The following is a 26,851-nucleotide window of genomic DNA, read 5'->3' on the forward strand; positions in this document are numbered from 1 at the left end:
TCTCTTCCCAGCCTCCACCTTCCAATAGTTACCATCTTTCTGTATTTTTCAACATATGTTTTATGAAGATCTCTAACAGAGTTGAAGGGAAGCTAGAGAAAAGGAAGTCTTCTGGTGACAGTGCTTTCTTCTATTTTATCAGAAGTTTGTCTCTGGCCCCAAATTTTGCATGCCCACTTTGAGGGAGGGAATTGCTGATCATACTCTCTTCAAAACAGTTTGCTAAACCTCAACTGTTATTAGATTGGTGCAAAAGTAATTGCGGATTTGAAAATAACTTCAGCATGTATCTTGAGGATCTTACCTCCATCTCAAGTGCCTCTAGAACATTCTTTCCAACAACCCAGAGTCATCTTCTTGAGAGTCCCTGGTAAATATATTATTCTCATCTAATTACACTTACTGTGAATTTTAGCTCCCGCTTATAGACAGGCCTTCTAGACATCTGAGCATCTAACTTGGGTTGTTATCTGCTGTTTCCTCCCCAAAGATGAGGTTTTGCTTACAATATCCAGCCTTTAGATGACTGGATTTTGATTAATGAACTCCTTTTTAAGGACATATTTCCTCATTCATCTCTCCTATTGCCTCCTCTAGTTTCATATTTTCCAGGATGTTCTAAGATCAGAGGATAAGCTGACTGAGCATGATACATGTCTAGACAGTAATAAAATACAAGATCTACTGATTTCAGTTGCTATGCTTATAGGAGTTACAACCAGACTATAGATGAATGATTAACTACATCAACAGCACAAGAGAAAGCTCTACAGCAAACATGAGGAATTATTCAACTGTCAAGACCTGGTATTAAAGGGGGAAAAAGCCACTTTCAAATTATTCTTACTATAGGAATAAAGAGAAGGAAATAAAACTGAGAACAACAACAACAAAAAAGAATGAAAATGAGATTATTTTCTTCTTTTTCTGAAAACTGTTTTGTTGTTTTTGCCCTTTTAAAGAGCTCAAGCTAAAGGCTTCCTTACTAAGACCTTTGCCTGACATTGCCATTAAAGAAATGGATTATAACAGAGCAGAAAGCACCAGCCCCGGAGGTTCTGTGAAAATGCTGGTCATAGGGAATAGGAATTAGAAGGCAGAGGCTGTTCGTGCTGAATTTATCTTCTCCAGTGCAAAGGCTTTTTGCCGCCTCTCCCCTCAAGCCCATGGGAGGAAGCAGTGAAATTCACTGACATAACTGGGCCAGTTGCTTTTTATTTCAAGTATGCTGTGAGGAATAGTTGAGAGCAATCATCTGTGCTCAGTAATTGGCTGATAAAGCTCAATATCCTCAGCAATTACAGTCACTGTTCATTCAGGAAATCCTCCATACATCATTTGAAAGCAGGGCAAAATTGTAAATTATTATAATACTAACCCATGCAACGCTAGTAGAACATACTTTTATAGTGTTAGGAGCAAAGATTTAGACACTGAATGGAAATACTAGTCAGAGAAACCACAGGTCATTGCAGTTTCAAGGGGAACTGGGAAGGAGAACTGGTTGAGGAGGCGCAGCCACCATGACCCTGAGTCATTCCCGAAGCAAGTTTGCACTCAGGAAAAGTCAGCCAAGAATGTGATCACAGGGGTCATGATGAGATTGACAAAAAGAACAAACCACCATGCATAACTACTGTCTTAGTCTGTTATCTGTTGCTATAAAGGAATACCTGAGGCTGGGTAATTTACAAAGAAAAGAGGTTTATTTGCCTTGCAGGTCTGCAGGCTGTACAAGAAGTATGGTTTCAGCATCTGCTCTGTGAGGGGCTCAGGAAGCTTCTGTTTTCCATTCGTGGTGGAATTCAGAGAGGAGCTGGTATATTATATGATGAGGGAGGAAGGCCAGGGAGGTGGTGCCAAGGCTGTTTGTTTATTTTTATTTTTATTTTTTTGAGATGGAGTCTTGCTCTGTCACCCAGGCTGGAGTACAGTGGCCCAATCTCGGCTCAATGCAAGCTCTGCCTCCCGGGTTCATGCCATTCTCCTGCCTCAGCCTTCCGAGTAGCTGGGACTACAGGTGCCTGCCACCACGCCAGGCTAATTTTTTGTATTTTTAGTACAGACAGGGTTTCACTGTGTTGGCCAGGATGGTCTCGATCTCCTGACCTCGTGATCCACCTGCCTCAGCCTCTCAAAGTGCTGGGATTACAGGCATGAGCCACCGCACCCCACCCAAGGCTGTTTTTAACTATCACTCTCTCGGGAATTAATAGAGGGAGAACTCATCCATTACCACAAGATCAGCACGAAACTGTTTGTGAGGAACCCACCCTCATGACCCAAACACCTCCCACCAGGCCGCACGCCTAACACTGGGGATCAAATTTCAATATGAAATATGAAGGGGACAAATATTCAAACTCTATCACCTACCTGAGGTTAAGACAGTAAAAAAGCATGGTTCTAAACGTGCCTATCAAGCACAGGACTGGAGTGGGAGGGAAGATTGCTAGTGATTGGCCTAAAAACAACTAAACTAACAAACATTAATGGGTAAGTGCCTTCTAAGGAGTGACTGAATATGTGGGCATAAAGCACAGGAATGAAAGGCATTTTATTTCACATAGAGACACATGAAGCAGAGAATTTCGAGCTGGGTAGTATCTAGTTAAACTCCCAACTTTCAAGCTAAATGACTTGTCCAGGGTAATACCACTGACAATCAGACCTGAGTTCTCATTTTCGCTCTGCCACCAGAGATACTACCACCAACAACAGATGGCAGAGCTGAAATGAAAACAAGTCTGCTTGTTATTCAGTAAGTATTTACACATTCAGTTTTATGGCTACCAGGCTTGATTTATATATCAGCATTTAGTAGGTTCTTCATCCACTTTATTTCTAGGGCTTCTGATCAGTTAGCTGGCATCAACAATTCTTACATGTCAAATCATTATAAACACCGTTTTGTCCCTGGTATATCCATCTTATCTTTGGATAAGCTCTGTTTCTTGTTCTCTGCTATTCAGAGAGCAATCTCACTAGCAAAATTACTCTTAGCTTAGCTGTCACCATCACACCTGGCCTGCAGAGAACAGGCATCCCAGAAATGCTTGTGTTCCTTTACTAATATGTTTCCCAATTCATTGATGAAGGGAGTGTACTCTGGGCCCTCTAGGAATTGTATGTGTGTATGTAAGCAGGGGTGAATTGGCATAATATATCTACTCCTACATTCCTCTCTCCCTAAACCTTTAGATTTCCTCCTCTATCTATATTATGCCAGGAATGATCTGGCATCTCAACCCCATTAAATTTAACCCACTGATAAGTCAAAGTTTTATTCAACCAACTAATCGATCTGCCACAAACAGCTCCATCTGCCAAAACGTTAAATCCAGAAACTCTGATAAGTGGTCTGATAAGTCAAACAAATTTGACCAGTAAATATTCTGTCCTTCTGTTTCTAATTGCCCCTGGGATTCATTTCCATCCATATATCCTGGGCTTATACCAATATTAATAAAATAATGTAAATTAATAAAAGTTTGCAATTCTCTTGCTATATAATCTATTTTTCCCAGATAAGTATTTGAACTTCCTCTGCTGAAGCTTCTGAAATTTAATCCCAAATATGGTTCCAAAATGGGGTGGACATGTGTGTCTTAAGAAGATTAAGCATCCACCTGCAAGATGATGGCCCAAAAGAGGTTATTACAGTGTCTTCAAATAAGGGGAAGCTGGTGTTTGGAAGACTTACCAGTTCAGCCTGCTCCACTGGCAAAGGAAGCCCAAGGGTTGGTTTTGTATTCTCAGCTTTTACTCAGTCTACCCAAACATCACCTTCTCAAATCTCAGGGTTGAAGATCATTGTGAGGATCAAATAAGAGTATTTTTTATGTATGTATGTATCTTTCCTATCAGACTAACCTTTTTAAGTGCAGAGATTATGTATAATTCAATTATGAATCACTCCCTGGCAGATAGAAAGCACTAAATAATTGTTAATTGAATAATGAGATCAAAGAGGTCTATTTCACTTCTAAGTACTTTGGCAAATATCCACTGCTTATTATTCTGGAAATGTCTTCTTTTATATGGTCTGCTGTAGCTCTCACTAATCTCTGGTTTTCTCAGTCTCTCTTGCACAGGCAATGATCCGTGGTGGGGTGGTGAAGGGACATTTATAGTCTACTATAAGACTGAAAGAGCTAACTCTCAGAATAAATTCAGTTCAGGGAGAAAGGGTGTCCCCAACTGGGAAGACATTATTGACTAGTATTTTCTATTTTAGAGTGTTAGAGCACCCTGCTGACTTCAGCTTTGCTCTTTGGCACTGCTGTGATGTTTGTGCCTCAATGCACTAGGTCCATGACAGCTACAATGGATGGTGGCTGCATTTGAATTCCTTATGGAGCTCAAGGGCCTTTTTCATAATCCCTTTAGGCATCTCCATTAACAGTCCATATTGCATACTGTGGGAAGTTAATTTGGATGAGAATCTCTGTGCCCTCTGTAAAGTGTCTGGGAGGAAAACTTGGGGGCCTCTTGTCCTTGGTGGCGTGGTGGTATCTCACTGACAGGGAGTACTGCAGTCTGTCAAATGGAGAAGAGTTTTAGCCAATGAAGTCTGAGACTGTGTAAAGGAAGGAAATATTTTCTAAAGAACCGAGGCACGTCTTGCTAGGAAATCACTCAGGACAAATGTGAGGGATGAGAAAAGGGAGAGTGAATGCCTAACCCAGACACCATTCCCAACCTCATTTTCCTTGCTTATCTGCTAATATGAAATTGGGGACAAAAATGGGACACTTTTAGGGTCTGATGTGTCCCCAAAAATTCATGTGTTGGGAACTTAATCTTCAATGCAAAATTGTTGAGAGATGGACTCTAATGAGAAATATTTAAGTCATGACCTCATGAATGAATTAACTCCCTTATAAAAGGGCTTGACAAGGGAGTTCATTCATGTTTGTCCTTCTGCCTTCTGCCATGTGAGGGATAGTGTTCCTCTCCTCTGGAGGATGTAGCTTTCAAAGTGGCATCTTGGAAACAGAGACTGCAACCCCATCAGACAACGGAACCTGCTAATGCCTTGGTCTTTGACTTCCTACCTTCCAGAACTGTGAGAAAATAAATTTCTCTTTTTTATATTAGGTTTGTGCAAAAGTAATCACAGTTTTTGCCATTAAAAGTTTTTTTTTTTTGCCATTACTTTTAATGGCAAAAACTGCAATCATTTTTGTACCAACCTAAAAAAATACCTAATCTTGGAGAGTCTGTTATAGTAGCACAAACAGACTAAGATATTCACCTTTCACACCTCCATTGCAGTAGGAAGTGGTCTCGAGATGATTTTCTGGCCAAACAGATCTTAGTAGATGTCTTATGGAAGTTTCTAGAAAATATTTACTTTCTTCCTGAGCAACATGAGGGAGCTCTGATTTTCGACGCCCCTGCCAGCCTTCTTCACCAACCCCCTTCTCCATTTCCTGCCTTCAAATTCTGCCATGATGCTTGGAGCAGCAGCCACCACTGTCAGATCATGAGGTAACAAGTGTAAGGAATAAAGGAAATACCAAAGATGATAGAACAGGAGGATGCGAAGAATCTATTATTAACTTTGGGAACAATAGCTCAATTTTAGTAATTATATATCTCTGCCTATATGGTGTTTTTATTTCTTTCTAACAAAAAAGAAAGTAAATATTATGTGCTATATGCTCTATTTGCAAGATTTTCATGAAACATTCAACTTCCTTGGACCTCAGTCTCCCAAATTATAAAATGAAAATAATGCCTTCTGCACAACTATAAATCAAGTAGGATACACAAGTAAAATGGCTAGCTGAATGTAAATTAGCCTCACAGAAAATTAAATGTATTCTGTGTGAATATAGCAATTTTGGAACACAAGCTTTCTTTATTAATGAGAGAGTGACATTCACATTTAGAAAGCAGGGACTCAGGAGACACTAATTATTATACCCATTCTTTCCACAGACTCACTTTGTAACCTTTAGCAAATCATTTAACCTCTCTGACCTCTGATTTATCACCCGTAAAATTTGAGACAGTAATGATTTTCCTTCCTGCATAATGGGGTTGTTCTGAAGATTAAAGATGGTGAAATATTTGAAAACTTTTCAAAAATATATTGAGGTATGTAAATGTATATTATAAATACATATTTCATTAGAGACATTTAGACATGAGACTGGAATGTTCTCACTTATGTCTGATGTGGAGTTCAAATACTGAACCATTAATTAATAGTTACTTGTCCCTGTGGAAGAACTCTTGTTTATTAGGGATTTATATTTATTTCTGTATTTTAAAATATCTATTCCCAGGCAAAAAGTGGTATTTTAAATTTTAGAATATTCTTTCAGTTTATTTTTATAATTTATTATATGTATTATTCATACAATAATTAATCTATTTATTATTTTGTAATTACTTTCCAGTGATAGAGTAGCATAGGCAGGCCTTAGGAAAATTTGAGAGAATGTATGAAGATAGAAAACTAGGAAGATACTTAACAAATAAAACATAGGAGCAATTTGATAAAATAAACTTATTTGTCCTGAAAAAAGTCCTACACACATTATATTTTAATAACTGTATTAACAAACTGCCTTAAGTGTTATTTTATGAGGAAAAGTCATCTCTTTTTCTGAGGCTAGAACAAGAGCACACACATACATATACACACAATAGAATACAGAGATAGTCAGATGTAGGATAGAATCTACCTACCTATCTGTATCTTATAATGGATATAAACTAGAATACATGAACATACATGTATATGAATTCTAAATTTTATAAGTAAGGTTATGCTACTGAAGATTGAGGAGGTGTTATGAAGTATATTAGATGATTTGATTTCCAAATATATTTGTTTAGACTTGAGGTGACTTTCTTAAGTTAGTTTGACTGTTCTGTGGAATGCTATAGCATGTACACTATTTTCACAAAGTTAGTTTACATTCTAGACTATCTTATATCCATATTTGAGGAGGCTTGCAACCTTTCACAATAATTAATGTTATTTGCAGTGGTTTTCACTGTGGGCTGACAATGTTCCATGAGAGAACTGAAACTTGAAACCCCCCCACCCCTCTCTCTTCCTCTCTCATTTTCCCTCAAGCACTGTCCTTTCCAGATCCAGACGTCTTTCCAGATGTAGCTGCCCTTTCTTCTCACAGAGCTGACAGCCCTTGCTCTGCCCATAAATGTTATTTTTAAACCTTCTCTTGCGCACTGTTACAAGTTTTGATAAGGTCTTGACCACTAGGACAATTACTGGATGCTGCTGCCTGTCTACATTCTTATCAGACTATTTCTAGTGAAGTTTCTACTTTTCTTATTACCTTCCTGTCTGCCTTACACTCAGGGAGCTTTATCATTGTTAAGAGCAAAAAGTTGTACTAGATTGAAAAATACCTGTCCTCTCCAAAATCTAATCAAATTTAATCCTTAGAATGTGATTATTACCATTGTTATAAGAACTGCCAGAAAATGACTAAAAATTATAAATTAGAATTCAGACGTACCACTGGATACCATTTAGCTCATAGTCCTAGACCGTTGCCTTCCTATTCCAAAACAACAACAACAACAACAAAATATCCCTTAGACATCCATCTGACTCCTTTCTCATGTGATCTGGGTCATCAGATCAAGACCCTATCGTTCACAATTCTGAAACTGTCTGGTCAGTTTTGATGACTACACTAAGCTGCCTGGCTTTTCATTCCAGTTTGATTCCAGCCCCCAAATAGACCAATTCTGAGCTTAAACACGGCTGGAGTTAGCAGCCATCAAGCATTCTTTAAACTCACACAGAAAAACATTGTCTGTCCTTAGTCTGTCACCTTCAAATCTTCCCCCAAAGTAGATGTATGAGGTCGAGTAGTATTCAAATTGCACAAAACAATTTGTTGCCGTCTTAATCCCTACCTTATTTAAACTGGGAAATGTTGCTTTGAAATCCCATTCTTGTACATTTTCTAACTTCTCTTCACTTTATTATACCCACCCACTTCAGTCACAAGATCTCTTACCTGAAAGTGGGCAGGAAAATGTGATGAGCTAGGAGGAGGATTACAGATTAAATACTCATGTGAACTTTTAGTTTAGCATATTTCAAACTCTGTTATTCTCACTGCTGGTGTGGGGGATTATCCTGAACAGCTTCTATAAATGCTACAGGGAATTACGCATGTACGGTCCATCAGTGTTAACGGGTGAATAAACCTTACAGTTTGTTAAGTAATGTAACATCTATTAGGGAAGGGTGAATTGGTTAATGTATGTATTAGGCTCTGAATTTACCTGAGTCAAACCCCTTAATGGGCTACTTATTTTACGCTTTGTGCAAATGAATAATTCAGTCTCAGTGTATGCACCCTCGAGCAAGCAAATTACTTATTAGTGGTATTTGGGAATTGACGTAAAATATTCTGTTCAACCTCAAAAGTGTCTCTGTTGTCATCTTCAAAACAATTCCAAATAGGACTGATAAAATTCTCTTTATTAATAGAACTGAACAATATAAAACTGGAAAAAAAGCCAAATTTAGATGTGCAGTATTAATTTTACAACTGAAAGCAGTTTGTGTAAGCAGCAACAATGAGCCACACATTAGTGATTATTGCTGCTAATTTTGTGGTTTATGGGGCTTAGTTTTAATTTTTATATGCTATCCAATGAAGTACATTAGACATTCATACAAGTTACTTTGCATGATACTTATTACAAGGTAGACATAATTTCCTTGGGAATAAACTACTTGATTCCAAAAAGAAAATTATGACCAAGATTTTTAAACTCTAAGACAAAAATCTTTTTTCATTTCTTCTTCAGTGGCAACAGGAGAGAGAAGTTTCCATCATGCATATGCAACTTAATTTCTCACCTCAGTGCTGTTGTGTACGTGGAACTTATTTTACTATGCCTGTTTGGGAACATTGGCTATCTTTCCACATTCAGTTGTAAAAGAATGTAACATGATTGAGACTACTTTCCTTTGAGGAAATTAGTTTTTTGACTAAAATCTACTGCTAGCATTTTAAACACAAGCTCTCTTAAGAGCTTTGGATATTAACAGCTAAGTTTAAAACCAGTTCATCATAAAAGGAAACTGCCCCAGAGTTGATGTAATTCTCTCTGAGAGTGGAAGAATATCTTAAACAGACATGCAGAAAACAACTGTCATGGAATGAGATCTCTTTCTTTTCCCTTCTCCTCCTAAAACTCACTGAGAAACAATGAAGAAATCAAGAAATTGAAACAAAGACCCCATATTCTATGAATCCTAGAGATACCTGCAACCCCAATTCATGTATTTTACAGATACACATAGTATGTGAAGAGAGAAAGTTGATGATGATGAAACAGTAAATGACTTAGTGAGATGTTAGGAAGATGAAACCTAAATGACTATACAGGGTGATACTGGTGGACTGCAAGTCTGTTTAACCTGCAGAATCCTGAGAAGGCTCAGGAATTAGAGTTGCCACACACCATAAAATGCAGGGAGGCAGGTAGGGGCTGAAAACGAGGAGTTGGTTTAGATGTTGGTCTAAGTACTTTGTCTCCTGGGAGCCCACCCTCACTGCATTTAGGGGATCTCTTCTGTCATCTCCCCAGCAAATATTCTTTTGAATTACAGAAGTTCTAGAAAGAAAATAGGAGAAATGAAAAATTTTTAACACATTATACAAGCAAAATTTTTGAGACTGAAGGACGTTTATTTCTGATAGAAGGGGCTTTCCAAATGCTAGTAAAATAAATTTTAAAGGATACATAGCAATATTTATAATCACAAAATTTCAAAATATGTGAAAATAATCAATGGCCATTAAAAAACAATAACAGTAAAAGCAAACACACAAGCAAAAAAAAAAAAAAAAAAAAAAAAAGGATTTAAGTAAAATAAAAATACTATAGGCCAAGTTAAAGGTAAAGACAAACTGGAAAATACTATTTGCAGTTACCATCACAAAGAACTTACATTCTTAATAAGTGAAGAACTCTTAGAAATACAAAAGCAGAAGCCCACATCTAATAAACCAAAGTGTCTCAGCAGTTAGGTTACAGAAGAGGAAATATAAATAGTACTTAAAATATGAAAAAAGTTTTAGCCTCATTCATGAGATGCAAATTAAGATTTAAATTATATGTATATATGTTTGTGTATATATATATACATATGTAAGATTTATGACATCTACATATATAATTATATATATGTATAGAAAGATTGGCAAAAATATAAAACATTGATAACTCAATTTGGCAAAGTCATTGGGAAACAGATCCTTATATAAATTTGATTAGCATATAATTATAATCGGCACAACCATAATATATGGACTATTGTATCAAAGTTAGATTTAAAAATACACTGTAACCTATTACTTATTGATTCAATGGCAATGTATGTTTCAGATATACTTGCATACTGGTACAAGATTTGAAACCACAAAAAAATGACAAGGGAAATACACATATAAACAATGACAAAGTTAATATATTTAGTGGAATGATATGTAGCTATAAAAATATGTACTGATATGCAAGATCTTCAAGATAGATTATTAAGTTAAAAATCAAAGAGGTAAGTACCACGTGGAATGTCCTCTTTTTTGTATTAAAAAAGTGGAGAAAAGACATAATTTTACTTGTATTTGCATGAAGAAACTCTAGAAAAATACCAAAAAAGGTATTAAAATTGGCTGTCTTTCTAGGTGATGAATAAGTGAAAGGTGATTTTCACTTATTGTTTTATAATTGTATTTGCACTCTTTGGCTATTTAAATTATGTACAGGTAGTTTTGGGATATAATATAACAAATTTTAAAATTTACTGCTCTTCTTATTTTCTCAAAGTTTAGCTCTTTCCTAGTCTTGTAAGTCTGACCTTTTGGCATCTCTTTGAATGTGTTGATAGGAATATAAACTTTATTTTGAGGAAGAGAAAGGGATTGGTTCTGGGGGAGCAGATGACATGGCATGGCAGATGTTGGCTGGCATTTCCCTTAGTTGGAGTTGAGTTGGATGGAGATGGCTTTGGAGTGATGCAACACCAATTTTTCATAAAGCAAATAGCTCAAACTTCCACTGTAGATTTTAAGCAGCTTTTCTATTAAGATTATGCCCTCCTCAGCTTGAGAATAACTGAGTCATAGGCAAAAAACAAAAGAATCCTGTTCATGCTCAACTTTAGGAGACTCTGAACCCAAGCATTGCAAATGGGGCATCTTCATTTCAAGACTTGTGCCGCGTGTTCACTCCAGCTTGGACACCATGATTACTCTAACAGATTGGTCACAAACTGATGGCTTTGAGATCATGAAGATTTAACACACTTGTGGTATACAATGGTGCTTTGAGAGTAGGCACCGTCTACAGTGGGGATAGCAGGGCTTCCTAAGAGGAGATCCTCCTCATGGTGGAGCCAGAGTGTAGAGAGAGGGACACAGGAGATGCTGCATGTGACCAGGACAGGCTGCTTTGAAAACACATGTAACAACACAGGATTAAGAAGGAGGTGGATTTCAGGGAGTGGGTTAACTTGCATAAGCATAAATGGGCGGGAGAAAAAAAACTGCTGGAAATTAATGTAATCCTCCTCATGTGTCATTTGTATGCTTAGTGATGTTTGGAGAGGGGTGTATAAGGTTGGAAAATGTGGAAACATAAATAACCAGTGCTAGGAAACTGGCTAAATAAGCTATCAAATCGTGTTTACAGGGAATCCTTTATTATGTAGAATAATCTTAACATATTCCTGTGTCATGTATGGCTCCCTAGTTGTAACAACAACAAAAGAATAGAATATTCTGATAAAACTTAAGCAGAAATAAATTTATTGGTGAAATATAGAGCAGCTTATGTAATTTAAGGAAAACTTCAGGGACAGCAGGAACAGAACCACTGAAGAGGTCTCAAGAGGAGGAGGCAATGGACGTCTGAAGTCTGGCACTGTCAGAATGAATCACTTCCAACCAATTTGCATCCTTATTCATTCCAGGAAGAAGGCTTTTTTTGCTTAAATTGCATCCTAAGAAAACTCTCAGCTAGAGTAGGGCAAGAATCTCTAAAGCTGCACACAAAAGGAAGGGTAGACCCCCAAAGGAAAATTGGGGTAGTGTGTGTGCGTGTGTATGTGACAGAGAGAGAGATATATAGAGACAGAGAGATAGAGACAGAGAGGGGACGGGGAGGGGGGGGTGGAGAGAGAGAGACTACCTTTCTAGCTGTGTGACCTTGAGCAATGACCTTGAGTCACTGTTCTCCAGAGGAACAGAGCCAATAGGATGTCTGTGTATATATATAGAAAGATTTATTTTAGGAACTTGGCTCATACAATTATGGAGGCTGCCAAGTCCACAATTTGCAGGGTGGACCAGTAGGCTGGAGACACAGGTAGGAGCCAATGATGCAGTTTGAGTCTGAAAGCAATGTGCTGGCAGAATTCTTTCCTCCTCCAGGGATTTTTTTTTTTTCAAGCCTCAACTGATTGGATGAGGCCCACTCATATTATGGAGCACAATTTGCTTTACTTAAATTTCGCCCATTTAAATGTTAACCTCATCTAAAAGCACACTCAGAGAAATAAAGTTTGACCTCATATCTGGGAACCTTAGCCCAGCCAAGTTGATCCACAGAATTAACCATTGCAGGTAAATGATTTAACTCCTATGTCTCCCTTCTTGTACCTGTAAATGGTGATTATCATAGCACCTATCTCACAGAGCTGTTGAAATTATTAGACACAGAGCAGTCAGAACAGTGACTTGTCCATGGAAATAGCAATACATGTTTTCTGCTTTCTATTGGTTTTCTGTAATGAAGATCTAATCCTTTTATAATCAGAAAGTAAATGTTGTTGGTGTCCAGATTGGACCTTTCTGCATGGCCATGGTTACTGAAGTTCTGGTGGCCAAACTAGTTTGCAGTGATTTGAACCTTCTTATCCCTAGCAAACCTAAGGGAAACTTGGGAACAAGCAACACAACATCACAAGGATGTCCATGTCGTGGAGGGCCACGTGAATTATGAAAATCTTCTCTCCTTCTGCAATATTTTATCATCCTCCCCTTCTTTGCTCCGTACAGTCATGAGAGGATACCACCTCCTTGACAATAGCAGGGGGAGGATAAGGAGAGGTGTGAGAGGTTGTCATCACTGCAAACTTTGTTCCTAATTCAAATAATTTTGTATTTGTGAGAATCTTCATCTTTTTCATGAGCTGGTGGCATTTTTGAATCACGGCATTTGCCCAAGACCACTGATCCAGGTACTCATTGCATAAAGGGGTTTGTCCCTGTAGCCAATCTTAATAGAATGAACAAAATCTACAGTTACATAAATCTTATATCAAGTAGGGAAATATAAAGTAAAAGGTTAGGTTGTTCTTGAGTGGCTTTGCTTAGTCAGTAAGAACAAGCAGACTTGTCATGTTACTACTCAAATACTGAGAGACAAGGGGAAAAATTAGTCAACAGAGCAGTTCCCATCTCAGGCCCTAGCTGTGTAACCAGTGACACACCAGAATTGATCTTGCAGTTCTGACCAGTTATTTATCCTCTCCAAAAGCTTCCCAAAGTCTGTTTTTAGAATGAGGTCCCTGAGTTTAGGCCTTTCCACTGGTTCCCCCTTCTTTACCTCCCTTCCTTTTCTCCAGTCCCTTCAGTCAGGCACTCACAGCCCCAGACTATGTAAATTGCTCTTCCCAAGGTCAGAAATAGCACCCAACTTTTCAGCAGCATTTTATGTGATTACCACTGCCTCCTATATGGAGTACTCCTTTCCATTCCTGCCCCTACACTCTCCTTGTTTGTTTTCCTTGTGTTCTTACCGGCTCTTTCTCAGCCACATTTTCTAACTCTTCTTGATTTACTAGGCCATGGTGGGAAAGCCCTGATTCTATTCATACTCTTCTTCTCTTCTCCCTGCATGCTATTAGCACGAATGTGTAAATTGCTAATTGAAAGACAAGAAAGTTCTGAAGTTGACAATCTCATCTGGTCTCATGGCTTAAATATAAACCCTACATCACTGACTCTCAATTTTTTTTTCTCCAATTCTTCCCCTTCTTTCTCGAGCTTAGGCATATATGGGTAAGTACCCACGGACATCCCCACTGGATGGCCTAACACAATTGGCACATCTAAACCGGTCCCAGACCAAGCACCACAGTTTCTCACCTACACCACTGCAATAGCTCTGCACGGACCTCCTGTTTTTCTTTTGTTCTCCTGATTACACTGTCCACATTACAGTCCAAATGATCTGCTAGGGCATAAATCTCTCTGCTTCCTCATTTCCATGCCATTCTATTGCAATTAATACAGATTCCAAACTCCTTTTCATGATCTCGGTGGCCTGGTCCAGATTTCCTTTCTAACTCCATCTCCATCTACCTTCCCTTACCACACTCCAGCTACACTGATCTTTTGATCCACAGATGCACCAACCTCATTCTTTCTCTTTCTTTTCCAAGGCTCTCCGTCTTTGAACTTATTCTTTCCTTTAGAAAACTTGTTCATCTGACAGTTGCTTGCCTGTCAGACATGCTATCCCAGGACGATCTATCAAAGCATACAGGTAGACCTTTGTGACACTATTCTTCAAAACATTCACCACTGCTAGAAGTAAGTTATATAGCGTATTTAGCATTTATAGGCTTATTAGGAATAATAAGCCCCTTTCTCCACCAATTAAATCCAAGCTCTACTAGAGTTACCATTACAAAGGACCACAAACTGGGTGGCTTAAAACAACAGAAATTTATTCTTTCATAGTTCTGGAGGCTTGAAGTCAGAAATCCGGGTGTCAGCAAACCATGCTCCCTCAGAAGGCTCCAAGGAAGAATGCTTTCTTGCCTCTTTCTAGCATCTGGGGATCCTTGGCACCCCGTGGCTTGCAGCTTCACCACCCCAGTCTCTGCTTCTGTCTTCCCACAGCCTTCCCTGTCTATTGGTCTCCAAATCTCTTGCTCCTTATAGTAACATCAGTCATTGGATTTGGGACTCACCCCAACCCAACATGACTTCACCTTAACTTCATCAAGGGTTTAGGAATTGAACATATCTCTTGGAGGCACATAATTCAACCCAGGCACTGCTGTATACTATGTCAGGTGCCTAGAACATAACAGTTACTCAATAAGTATTACTATCTGCCTGAAACACTCTCTCCCTCTCTCTCTGTCCACTGCAAGTATGCGACTATGCAGTTGTACAGTGTGAGGAAATTCGGGAATATTAACCATTTTCTCATTTGCCCCAAGAATACTCTCTGATGGCACTTGAGGCTACAGCGTTTACCCCAAGACAACTTTGCCAGAAATATCTCACTTTTATTATCATTTTCGCATTGCTCTAGTATATCAACGTTGTAAACAAAAGACATCATTCTATTTATACGATTCTGTTTTTAGTAGTGGTATTTCCACTTACAAAATATAGTAATTCTCAATTGCTGAAAATGTCGTATTCTAGAAAACACCATTCCTACGCATGATGTTAACATCGTTCTGGAAGAGTTGTTGGCCGAAGATTCTCTTGATGAATCCAATTTTTCCAGAATAGATGATTCTGATGATTCAAACGATTCTGATGTTAATTCTGTTTAGAAATAGCTCCAAGAACAGTTTTTATATCTTATTTTCACGTTGAAAATCAGTCAGATGTGCTTTAACCCCAAAGAGTTTGAGTTGTTTATGTAAAAATAAATGTTGGCATCGAGCTGCACTTTTTTTTTTCCTAAATAGTAAGAAGGGTTAATGATGAGGGGTTGAGATGTTCCAAATGCTTAATCTATATTATGCAGTGTGGCTGAAAACACTGTACACTGTTTCTACTCACTCCATCACCCTTACTTTTGTTCATGGGCCCTTCTCTCTGGCGTATTTTTTTATTTTATTATTATTTTTATTTTTTAGAGACAGGGGTCTCACTATGTTGCCCAAACTGGCCTTGATCTTCTGGGCTCAAGCGATCTTCCCACCTCAGCCTCCGAGTCGCTGGGATTGCAGGTACACACCACTACAACTGCTCTTTCTGAATGATTATTCTTCCTGCTACTCCATATTTTTCTACCTTCTAGGCCCCCAAATCAAGTTGTCTTCTGCTTAGGTCTCAGTAATACAAGCTAGGTTTCTGATTCAAACAACAACTGAATATGGTTAATGAAGCCGCCTCTGTTATCGCCCCAACTATTGCTTGTTTTCCTCATTTCTGTGCCATGATTCTTCCTCTGGTGTTTTACACAAACTCTATTCTACATGTGGATTCTGCTTTCTTTGTGTTCTTCTTATTGGTTTCTTCTTTCAGCCTTCCTTGTATTGTCTGGCCTCTGGCTGCCACTTATTTTGCTGATGCAGACACACAGACTTCTTTTATCATCTACCCTCTCAGGAATTTACAGTTTACCTCTGGATGTTCCATCAATCCATGAACTTCCACTGCAGCATTTAAAACATATTTTATTATAGAGTTAGGAAAAAATTTGGACAAAGTATTACAGTGTTGGCTTCTAAATGTGATTGTGTGTGATTTTAACTTTATTTTTTCTTGCAAATCTTTTAAAATATTTTTTCCTCAATGGAATTTTTTATAGCAATCATGGGTTTCACTGTTGGGGGGGTATTTGGGTAATGTCTCATCCCTCTGATCCAGTAGTTACACAAATGGCAGTAACTCATTGAGAAGTAACTCTTCCCTGTTTAACAGAAAATGAAAGTAGTATTTGAAACATTAGATAATTTCACAAATATCACACACCTAGAAAGTGGTTGAACCAGGATTAGAACCGATTCTTGTCAATCCTAAAAGTCCATTTATTTTCACTGACCATATTCTCTGTTTAGAAATGTTTTTAAGAAAGTGCAGTTTTACATTAGCTGTGTATTTATACACAAATATATATAATTATATATGTATTATATATATGTAGTGCTTAGTAAATATTTAACAGATAGATGTCATTGAACTCATTCTTACTGATATAAAGAGATCACGAATTGTGAGAAATCACCAGATCTTCTTTTCTGTTCAATACCTCATCTATGTTTTCTCCCACAGGAGTTCAAACCTTGTCTCCTAGTTATGAACTTCCAGCCTGAGCCAAACTAGAATCTCCATTGCTCCCTGTGGGTTTCTCCCACGTTGCACCTGTGCTACCCTTTTCCCCTTACTAAATACTCTTGTTCCAAGACGTATCCAGTTCCTAATTTCTATGGTACCCCGACTAGAATTTGACCTTCGAGGCTCTGCTCTCTTAATGGCTCTCTGACACCTCTCATCTCTGAAATTCTGCCATATTTTCTGTGTGTAGTGCCTCTCAGGGACTTGAAAAGTGGCCTCTTATTTTGTCATTCATTGTCTATGTATAGAAATAGCTCATCCTTAATAACTGTGGAAGTATCATTTACTTCTTGGTTTCTCTGGATCCTAACACTTAAAAGACACTAAGTAAGAGTCTAAGGCATTGGACAATGCAGAGAAGTTTTACATATAACACAATGTAGCAGGGCAGTAGGTCAGTAAAGCTGTTATTATTTCTCTTTGTTTTTTTTTTTTTTTTCCTTTCAGCCTGGACAGACTATGACATATATTACACTTCTTTGTATCTTCAGTGTCCCAGCTTGCTCCGGGAATATAGCAAGTAGTTAATAATACCAATTAAATTTAACTCAATTAAGGACACTTTTTTGGAGAAGGTGAATTTCCAGAGTTGTTTAAATAATACAAAATAACACTTGATAAGTTCTTAGAAAAGGAATGACATTCCAAACATATTGCTTTTTTCTAGCATATTTTTAAAAGGAAATAAAAAGGAGGGAAAAGGTAGAAGCAAGTGCCTGGATGAAAAACCAAGTAACGTAAATTTTAAATTGCCACATAGAGAATCATAGAAACTTTCTATTTCTGCAATAATTTAGTCACATCATTTTGATTTTGCCTTTAGAACAATCTTGCTGGATTCCTCAATTTATGTTTTCATTTTAAGGATTTTCAAATAGAAATGTTGTATCCTTTGAGCTAAGAGATATAAAATGCAAGCATATATCTCAAAGAAAATGCATTATTTTATTCACATAAGTAGAAATCACAGTTCTTTAGATAGCATCTGTCTTATAAGAATGCAGGAAAAAATCACACTAGAGGTTTCCAGTTTTATACCTATTTTTTCTTTTTTTACTGAAAACAGCCTTATAATTGCTCTGCTAGGATTTATGTAAATAGAGAAAAACAATTATTTTCAAAGGGTATTTGTTTTCATAGAAGTCATCAAGAAACAAACATTAGTACCGGAATACTTTTACCGAGATTGAAAATATGGGTAGGTTATAATTGCTTAAATGCAGTTTAAGGAAGTTTTGAACAGAAATAGTAAGGAAAACAAGATCAGGCAAAAGCATTAACAAGTCGTAGAAAGCTTGGAAATATACAACACACACACATATATATATATGCACACTACAAGTTATACTAGTGCATAGAACATTGGAAGGAATTGAAGAGGGCCCCAGAAATGAGGACCAGGCTCATATATAGAAAGGATCTGCCCCAGATCAAAAGCAGTCCAAGGAGCCCTGGGGCTGAAATCAAAGAGAAAGGAATTCAGAACACTTCTAATTAGTATCCAAAAATACAAGTGTATGTTTTTGTAATGCCTGATAATGATAAGAGCTAAGAGATGATAATTTACTCTTTTTCTTCATTTTATAGATTTTTCCCTCTCCTTTGTGAAATTAGCAGACAAAGCCTAATTATGTGTCCTGTGATGTAAACTTCTTAGGTTGAGAGTTGCATACCATCTCTTTCTACACTTGCACTGCCTAAACTAAGGGTCCAAGGCATAACCATAGCAGTTGTATCTAGCAGTCATTGACTGCTTACCATGCTAGTAATTAGGTACATATATTAACAAACAGGGGTTGAATTATATCCCCTAAAAAGATCTATTAGATCTGTTAGAGTTTTAACCCCTGAACTTCAGGATGCAATCTTATTTGAAAACATGGTTGTTGTGAATGTAATCACTTAAGACGGGGTCATATTGGAATAAGGTATGCCCTTAATTCAAAATGATTAGTGTCTTTATAAGACAGAGACTCAGAGTGAATGACCAAGAGAAGACACAGACACAGGGGCAAACACCAAGGGAAGATGGAGGCAGAGACTGGAGTGATGCGTTCCTAAGCCAAGGAATGCCTGGGACCACTGAAGCTGGAAGAGGCAGGGTATGATCCTCCCCCGGAGGGCTTGGAGGGAGCATGGCCTTGCCAACCACTTGATTTCTGATTTCTACCCTCATAACTGTGAGAGAATACATTTGTGTTTTTCTAAGCCACCCGGTCTGTGGCACCTTTTTGCAGCAGCTCTAGGAGACTTAGGACACCGAGTTAATCTTTATTATAGCCCACGTGATTATGGTCCTGTTCCTTTCCCATATAACAGGTAAGGAGGCCAAGTGGCAACAATGCAAAGCAACATGTCCAGGGTTACAGTGGCAGGACCAAGAACCCATCATAGGGGGCTTGGCTCCAGAATCCATGCTCGTGATGCCATGCTATGTAGGATACTGCAAAACATTTGCTGGTTAAGTGAATTAGTACCTTGATGTATAATATTGCTCTACAGTTCATGGGCATATGCAAAATCACTCCTTCTCAATATATTGTTTTAAATTGCATTTTAAAAACAGTGGAAACAATCAAAATCTTGCAATAAGGTTTATGGTTGCTGCCCCAACCCGTTTCTACCAATTACTCACTAGTCAGACAGTTAGCTTTCATTCAATTCTAATAGGGTGCCTTATGTCTAATTTTTGTTTTAAACCTTTATGGGTAGAAACTAAGAAAATGGCTATTTCAGAGCTCTGAGCAGCTGTTCATCTCTGAGACCATTACTTTTTTTCTTGAAAAACCACTGCAAGTATCTAACAAGTCAAAACGAGATACCTAAGAAAACCTTTTGCAACTGAGTGGCTAAATTTCCTTTTTGAAAGGAAATAAACGCGTGGGTAGGCTTCAGTAGAGTTCACTGTCTTTGGTTGAAGTATCTGTTCATGAGTATTCTAGTTTGGGAAACTGTGTCAGCTGCTTTGCTAGGTGTCCTTAACTCTGATCACACTCTCCAAATAAGAAATTTGCCAGTAACTGCAAAATTATAGGATATTTGCTATCTAATCATCCCTTTAGACCCAGCCAAATGGTCTGCATTGCAGGAGAACCAGTTTCTGGGTTGCAATTCTCCATTCGGGGCGGAAGGGAGGAACACAGCACGACTTGATCCCTACGGATAAAGTGGCTCCCTGTCATTGCCCAGTTAAGTGGAGAGGTACTCTGATGAGCTGGCCTAGTGTTACACTAGCAGCTGGGGAGCATGACCAGAAACAACTTCCAGTATCCTTTTCAAACATCAAATGACTGACTATTCCAGTAGCACTCTGTCCCTCTTGCTCATATTTAAACATTTCAAAACCTAACTACTGTTGAGGCCATAGGAGTCTTAAGCCTTCAAATGAATAATTCTTCCCAGTCCAGAGAAAAGGCCTCTTAGGGAAAGGTTGAAAGAGAAAGTTAAGCTCCACTTTATAAAGGTCAGGCCACTTAAAGCTTTGTCAGGTGCAGACAGATCCTGCCCTTGCCTTTCAGAAAGGCTTGCAGGTGTGATGTCTTTAGTGCAGACTGAGGCTGAGAGGCTCATGGGTTTTATACAAGAGGAAGCTCCTTTGCTTCTTCCTTCGTGCATGAAGACTGCTGACAATGGCTTATGTGCACATATAAACAATGAGGTCAACAATCAGCTTATTAATTAGAGAGAGTATAACCCAATCTAAAGATCAAAACTATTCTTCAGATATCATATGCCCACGCAATTATTCTACACAGAATGGCAGCATCATTATGGAATTTTAATGGCTAGCTAGAGATGTCGGGCAACTCTATTGGTTTTATTGGAACTTATTTTTCTCATTATATAAAATGAGGTGACATTTTTAAATTCCTGGGATCTTTTTTGTGAAACTGTGACACACATTGAAAACCCACACAGAAGAGAGGAAGGAGCCCTTCCTTAGAGCCAAGAGTTTCATCATCAAATCTCAGCTTACTGGTTAACTCAGTAACATTGCACAGGTTATTGAAATTCCAATCCCCAATTTCATCATTTGTAAAATAAAGATATTTATACTAACCTTCAGACCTGTTGTAGCAATAAATGAAGATAATATATACAAAGCAATTCTATTATACCTGTTGATAACTTTTACCACATTTCCTTTCTCTCTCTACTCATTCTTTCTAAACCCAGGGAGACAGTCCACACTGAGGAATAACCAGTTTCTGAGTTGCACTCCTCATTTCTGGCAGAAAATTTTCTATTTTTTAAAGTGCAGTTTTGATTAACTTCTAACATTATGCCTGGCTGGCCGCTGGTTTCCACAAACAAGTGGCTGTTTAAAGAATGCAGGAGTAAAGGAATGAATGAACAAATGCTAGCTATGCAAATGTTCTTCCAGCATCTGGCTCTGTCTGTAGCTGGCCATTATGAAAAACCTTCCAAAAGCTGCCATGCTCTAGTAAGATGGATATGACCTAATTATTTGATTAAAGCACCTTTTTAAAAATCTATTCTTTTTTTTTTTTTTTTGAGACAGCGTCTTAGCTCTGTTGCCCAGGCTGGAGTGCAGTGGTATGAACATGGTTCACGGCAGCCTTGACCTGGGTTCAAATGATCCTCCCACCTCAGCCTCCTGAGTAGCTGGGACTACAGGCACATGCCACCATACCTGGCTAATTTTTTTGTTGTTATTTTTTTACAGAAACAGGATCTCCCCATGTTGCCCAGGCTGGCCTCGAGCTCCTGGGCTCAAGTAATTCTCCCATCTCGGCCTCCCAATATGCTGGGATTACAGGCATGAGCCACCATCCCCTGCCAAAAATAAAGTTATTCTTTTTAACGTGAAACAGTTTACCTTCAGCAATTACACTAACATTTTATCGAATGTACCTCTCATATGAAGTTTATGAAATAAAAATAATTACCCCATTGTAAACTTAAGAAAAGAGAGTCTCAGAATAATTGAAATTTTTTCCAAGGTGACTTAGGTAGAAATTAGCAAAATCATGACTTATACCTTGGAGCATCTGATTCCAAAGCTACTAATATTGATCAATACATTATACGGCCTAAAGTTTAATTGGATGGTGCTCACACACTAGTTAGAGAATGAAGCCACATGCACACATAACTATAGATAAAAAGAAAAATAAACTAAGGTCTGTGAGACTGCAGAGGAGAGTTGACCCCTACTTGGTGGACTGCCCAGTGATCTTTGCATGTTTGCTGGTCTTTAGACTTTCTTTGAGAAAATGGCAAATTTTGACAGGGGGATAAGATTTTAGGGAAATGAAGTGCAAATTATGGCATGAAGAATGATATATGTTTATTATCCAGTCATTGGTTTTAGTTGGAACACAGCGTATGATGTTGGGGGTAGCTGGTGAGCAGGCTGGAAAGGAAAATTGTGCCATCTTTTTTATTTTATTTGGAATACAGAGGAGTGCTATGTATATTTCATCCAGTGAATGGCATGCTCAGAGCTGGTTTAAGAGGACTGATCTGGTTGAGGTGTGAAAGGTAGAAGGGAGAGAGGAAATGCCAATGGTAAGAAGCCAAGTTAAGAAGCAGTTGAAATAATTCTGATGAAAAGAAAACAAACATTTGTTAAGTACCTGTTAGGGAACAGCACTACACTAGATATTTTAGTCACATCACATTTTTAGTCCTAGCAATAATCTAATGACAACATATTGACTCAGTTGTACAGATGAGGAGACTAGGTCTTGGAGACTGAATGGTCAGATGGTCAGGAGGAACAAGCACAATGCTGGAATCTCAGGCTCTCTGACTCTAAAGACAACTGGGTTAAGGAAGACTTGATTGCCAGTGGCCTTATGCTGCAGCCAATCCGTAGGAAGAACCAGGTGTGAGTGGAGCGTTAGGGACTTCTGGAACATTAAGGACCAATGCCTGGGGCACTACCAGGTTGCTTTTACTGCTTTCTACATGTCAGAGCCTTTTTTTTTTGCATTGAAGACCAACTTTCTTAAATAGTCAGTAATCATAGCTACCAGCAACACCAAAATTTTCACATCTAACTTTGTCATCCATTAGAGAAATTTAACAGATAACATCTTTCAAAAAATCTTTTTTTTTAAAAAAAAAAAACTCTATGTCACTAAAACTGTTCTGGTATTAGGGAAGAGAAAATCTTGTGTAGAAAGAATGATAATCACATAACCTAGATGTAGTATTCATCTCCAGACCAATGAACTCTAAGCAAGAGAGTATGCTATGATACGAGATGAACACTTTGGTCACACCTAGTTAATAAGGAGTCTTCTTCAAATAAATATGTAGATGGAAACAAGGCTAGTTTCTACCAAAAGAGGGGGTGCATGGGGCAAACCATTCTATTGGTAGTCACTACATATATTGTCCTTCCATTAAAAAACCCTTTGGGACAGAGCTTCCAGACTTGAATCACAGGATTACCCATAAAAATGGAAGGGAGAAGGCAGATAGAGTGGTCAATAGAGTCTGAATCACAGATATGGCCATAAACATTTCTTAAGGGTCTGGCTTTATAAAAGGGCTTGCCGGTATAAGTCGTACTGATATTAATTAAAATGGATTTCTGCACGGCAATGAAATTCTTGTTTTGATTTTGCTATTTCACAACATTATCTTATATAAGCAACAGATAAAAAACTAGTTAATTTTTTAATACCATGATAATTGGCAGTCCTTACATCATCATCTCATAATAAAATGATGACACACATTGCTTTTTTTTAAATCATAGATAGGGATTATTTCAGATGCTTTGGTAAAAGGCAACATACTTTTCCCTTTTGTTCCCTCAGTATATGTTATTTGGGGATAAGTTTATAAAAAAATACCAAAACCTATTTATCAGGATAAAATGTGTTACCTAGGCAACCTGAGACTATTTTCAAGATCAATTTTGCGAAAAGTTAGAAAGTTTATTTTTCAGGCTAAAGACCTTTCCATCATGTCTAGTGGATTATTTAATAATTATCTAACATATTTACAGAATTGTACAGGTATTGTATTTTCACATATATCATCCCTTTTGAGATTCATAGCAACTTTCCAAGGTAGCTGGGGAGGGCATTATTATTCTCATCTTGCAGATGATGAAATTGAGAGTCAGATAAACTGATTTTCCAACTTTCACAGTGTATCAGTCATGATTCTTTGTTGCAAAAATCATAACTCATTTCATTATTAGGAAGGAAATAAATGTAAGGACATTTTATAATTCATGCACTACCTGGGGTGGCTGTAGATTTAAGCTTTATAACTAGGTAGCCAGAACATTTTCCAAATTACACTGAAGAACCACTCCAGAGAAGATGACTCATGTCTCATGCCTGTGACACTGGGCAGGAGAAACGCTCCTGGAGGCCTGATCAGTGTTGTCTTGGGAAGCTGAAGGTTTTTGACATCAGCCCCACCGAAGCAATGCATCACCTGCTTCAGCCAGTAAGTTACCTTGCAATCAATGTTCTACGAGTATATGTGAGTGGTAGCCGCCAGATCTCCATTCTCCTAGGGTGACCAACCATCTTAGTGTGTCCAGGACTGTACTGGTTTTAGGGCTGAAAGTCCTAAATTTCAGGAAGTTACTCATTCCTTGGCAGACTGGGATGGTGGTCATCATACTGCACCATAGCTGCAAGAGGACAAGAAGGCAAATTTCTACTACTTGTACAGTAGATAATTCCTTAAAATATACCAGCACTCTCAACCTTACCAGGCTACCAAAACACAATAGCAAATGCCACTACTCAGAAGTGATGAGTGAGCTACTTCTTCCAAAATTGCTAACTAATAGGAGCTTAAAGTATCAGAAAAATTAAAATATATTCAGTGGACATCTTTATTTTTTAATCTTCCGGTCAATATAGATGCCATCCACCTGATCTCAGTGATTGATTGGTCCACGGGTGGTCATGATACATCAGGATGATCACAGTTTATCTGGCTTCTACAGGACAGGTTTATATACACATAGAGTGGGCTACGTCTGTGTCTCTTACCTTGCCTCCAACAAGGAGGAAAAGAGATGCTTCTTAGTGGGAACTGAATGAGTTCAACATATGGAGGGGAACAGAATCAAAAGCAGAGAGAAAGCGAGAGAGGAAGAGAACAACAGAGAGTGAGAAAGAAGGGAGTAAGAGGGAACTGATAATGCTCTGTGAGTTTCTAAGAAGACCTTCTCAGCATATCATGCGAAATTCCTTAATAAAGTACCCTTTTATTTAAAGTGGACTGGCTTTCCAGCTCTTACAATCAATAGAACATGTACTTGCAGGATTTTTATTTTTGCAAGGTTTGATGCTTGCACCCTGGAAAGGCCTGTTGCAGATGCATGCTGCCTGAGTATGGAGCTCTGGGAAAACAGTGAAAATTACTATAGTTAGGGAGAAAAGGCAGACTCCTAGCACACAAAATTATTATCCTTTTTAAAATATGCCTGTGTATGGTTTATTACATCTAGATTTAATTTATTCCCAATTAAGTCGTCTTATCACCAGGTTGTTATATATTCCATTTTCTAAATACCTGTATTTGCTTGTTTCTCTATATCTCATATAAAAATATCAACTCCTATTCATAATTCTTTGCATCATTTTCTTCAGCCCACATTCCATTAATATTTTCTGTACAGGAATAACTTTTATGATTAAGATTTGATTCTTATTTTGGGTCCATAATGCCAATGGTTTAATTAGTGTCTCTCTTTTGCTATTCAAATTTCCAAGCCTCTATCTTTGGGGCCTCTTTTGTTAGGACTTGCATTTAAGATTTTTTTTTTTAATGTGCTTTTTCTGGGCTGATATAAATGTGTAGTTTTTAAACACTGGAAAGTAAAAACAAGAAAAGATAGTAAATTTTGTTAACAAATACCTGGAATGTCTATTTTCTTTAATCATTTTAAAAGCCTTATAGCAATTCCATGTAAATAAGCTGCAGGGTACACAATACACCAGCAGTCATTCAAGCACCGATTTTGTGAGGAATAAACCATGCCACTCAAGGCTCTGTTCCAGGGAAAGATGCTTACCATCCTCAAGGCTCTGTTCCAGGGAAAGATGTTTGCCATCCTGTGAATCCGCACATTTCCAGGGAAGAGATTGAGCAATAGCAGGACCCATGATGCACTGAAGTTCTCCTGGTGGATCAGTCCAGGCCTGCAGGGCATCCCGTGCCTAACCTAGGTCTCAAGGCCCCAGAGGGTGGCTACATGCTTGCCTTGATGCATGCTGCTGATTACCAGAGAGAGGAGGAGTAGATAAGTGACAAGGAACTAAAGACCTGCTTGCTTTCCCTGGAACTTGAAGAAACCACTTTCTCAGCTTGTCTACTATTTCTAGCACTTAAAGATGAAGTCGAATGTAAACATATAGCTGTTGTCATTGTAAAGCCCTTAGGGTGTGTTAAAACTCTGAGTATTAGCAGTATTTTTCCTTCTCAGACGGAATCTCATGTGAAAATATGAATGCAGATTTGACACGTATGTAGAGGATATCAGTGCTCTATCAATAATACTTTCTACATTTTTTGTGTCTTTAATTTATGTATACTGCAAGGTCTTTCTTAAGTCTAAAATCTGACTGAAGCCTCATCCTGTTGCATCTGTTATCAAGTGAAAATCAAACCTGTCTGCCTTTCCTTTCTTCCTATCACCACCAAACTGCTTTAAAGAGAAATCTGCATCTGCTCTTTCCGTTCCTGCTTATTACCTTGAAACTCATACAGCTATCTGGGAATTTCTTTTTCTCTCA

General features: G+C 38.1%; 1 long non-coding RNA gene across 1 annotated transcript in view; it reads right to left on the minus strand.

Annotated features, from left to right (window-relative positions):
• Nucleotides 1–26,271, minus strand: part of LOC134808624 (uncharacterized) — a 46,601-nt gene extending 20,330 nt beyond the window's left edge. The window contains exons 1-2 of the long non-coding RNA XR_010151982.1: nt 26,131–26,271; nt 24,434–24,735 (exon numbers count right to left, since the gene is read on the minus strand). This is a non-coding gene — a long non-coding RNA (uncharacterized LOC134808624). The remainder of the gene's footprint in view (nt 1–24,433; nt 24,736–26,130) is intronic.
• Between the last annotated feature and the right edge of the window lie 580 nt (nt 26,272–26,851).

This window comes from Pan troglodytes, chromosome 17 (assembly GCF_028858775.2).
Source record: "Pan troglodytes isolate AG18354 chromosome 17, NHGRI_mPanTro3-v2.0_pri, whole genome shotgun sequence".
NCBI classification, from domain to species: domain Eukaryota; kingdom Metazoa; phylum Chordata; class Mammalia; order Primates; family Hominidae; genus Pan; species Pan troglodytes.